Raw genomic sequence first — 2,484 nt, 5'->3', positions numbered from 1 at the left:
TCAGCCCATGGACGACTGTTTGAGAGCTGCGTGCATTTTTATTACGTCTGAAAAAGCACACCCGTGATTATGTGGGTGTTGTTTAAGTTTGGCATGATTTGCTACCACTTTCTGAGAGATGCGAGGCGCTTCTGAGATATTTCTCTGCCAGTCTATAAAGTGAGAGACTCTCTGAGAACCTGCAAGGACAGAGAGAGAGAGAGAGAGAGAGAGAGAGAGAGAGAGAGAGAGAGAGAGAGAGAGAGAGAGAGAGTGAGAGAGAGAGAGAGAGACGAGTGAGTCCAGAGCCTCAAGGTTTTCAGCTGCTGCTTCATGGTGCAGGGGGACAAAGCTCCTCAGCGTAAACCCTTTCCACGCGTCCTCTTTGAGGCTTGATCCAGACAATGCCTCTCCTGTCAAACGAGGGCCAGGGACGCCGTCCCCCTTGCATGTATGGATGACCCTCTCACTGCTCGCCTCTCACACTGCGCTGCGGTGGCGAGTGGCAATTCAATCAGAGGCCCTTTGAGCCCCGGCCTGTGTCTGTGTTCACCAAACTGCCACACTTCACCTGGGCTGTAAGATGATGATAGGAGCTGGGGCTGTGAACCAAATGAGACTTATTGACAGAAAGAGTCGGAGGTCACAGAAAGAAGGCGCTGGAAAAATGCAAAGATTGCACGGCATTCTGCCGAAAAGGTGAGTGTGTGCGTACCTGTGTGAAGGACTTTCTGGAGAGCACCACTGTATTTCCTCTGTGGTGGCCCTCTAAATGATTAACGATAGAGCCAACTTGTACAAGAAAAAGAAAAAAAAAAATAGTAATAGAGAGTCTCCCACTGAGACGTTAATTCTTTCTGCCGCATAATGCTCTCTGTGCTCCCCGAGCGCTCGCTAATGCCCAGTTTACAGTCACTCGCAGCCAAATGACATCGCATGGGGCCGTTACAGAAAGCTCGTCCTAAGCACCTGAGTTATGGGAGAATCCGATATTTGTGTGACAAAATGATGTGGGCAATACAATAGGGTGATGAAAGTGGCGCATGCTGGTGAAAGAGAGTCCTTTTCCTCCTCAGATTAACTGCATGCTTTAACAAGATTGTGTGGGTATGTGGGAGGATGGGGATGTCAGCTGATCCATGGGCTGCCCTACATAGACAGGGAGAGGGAGAGAGAGAGAGAGAGAGAGAGAGGGAGAGGGAGGGAGAGAGAGAGAGAGAGAGAGAGCCTGAAACTCCGCTACACATGACTGTATTAAAACAAATATGAATATTAAAAAAAAACAAACCAATCCTCACAGGCCATATCTGTTCACATGGAAAAGAGAGACACCAGCACTCTGTGAGGCGTTTATTTCTCTGATTACATCAAATCATTAAGTCCTTGAGGAGTCTTTCTTCTGCTACGGATACAGCTCCCAGTCAAATCTTTCAAACTTATATGATCATGTTTCTAAGGACAAAGAGGGATGACTGATCACTGACAACATATCATTTGCTTGAGCGATGAGACCATTAGTCATACTGAAGGTACTCAACCAGCGGCTCCATCGCTGCTCTCCCAAGCTTACACTCATGTGTCACACACCATCATAGATTATGGATGTGACTACTCTCTTTGAGGTTTGACGTGCAGGCCAGAAGTGGGACGTACTTTTCAGGTGTCTGTATACGCCGATTCTCTCACGCTTTTTTATATACATTTACTCTAAAGGCCGTTGAATTTTCCATCTGTTTGGTTAATTTAATTGGAACCATCATCTACCAGCGCAACATCGAGCCTGATTTCAAAAAACTGTAATTAACCTTCCGTAGCACAGAGAACTGCCTTTTGTCAATCCTCTAACACGCAAGGTTTTCTCTCGTTATTAACTGTGAGTGTTTAACTGAGATGATCAGCAACAGATTTTCTGGAGTTTCACACATTTAAAAGCTAAAAAAAGAAAAAAAAATCATGAAGGTACCATCTCAAGTTGTGGAACTTTGATTTGAATGATAGAAAAGTATTAAAAATGTTTTAATAAAGTCACCCTCATGGCAAAGCTTTGATGCAAATGTTCTACCTGGCGTGAGAATCTGTGTGAGACCATGTGAATGGATGATGGTGACTGATGGTGTGAAGCGCGCTGAGACTCAGGCGCCGATTACACAACATTTTCCAAGTGATAATGGAAAAAATATGCAACGCTTTGGATGTCTCTTTATGCAACACTGGCGCTTGGATCCACTGAAAATGCAGCTTTTTGAAAATTCTCTTAATCTGTCTCCATGGATGTGGAGACTTTTCTGCACATGCATGAGTAAATGGACAATAACAACAATGGCGGTCTCCCTAGCATCATGACTCTCAGTCAATATTCTACCGGGATTTAGTAGTTTTATAGTTGAGGGTCACTCATAATAGCGATCTAACTTTATGGTCTGTCTGAACAAATGTCTGTGTATTCACCATTGCTAGTGTTTGATTGTGTGTGTGGTTTGATTACGAAAATAAAAAAACAGCTCT

The sequence above is a fragment of the Salarias fasciatus genome, chromosome 20, assembly GCF_902148845.1.
Source record: "Salarias fasciatus chromosome 20, fSalaFa1.1, whole genome shotgun sequence".
NCBI lineage: Eukaryota > Metazoa > Chordata > Actinopteri > Blenniiformes > Blenniidae > Salarias > Salarias fasciatus.
This window is presented reverse-complemented; position numbering follows the sequence as displayed.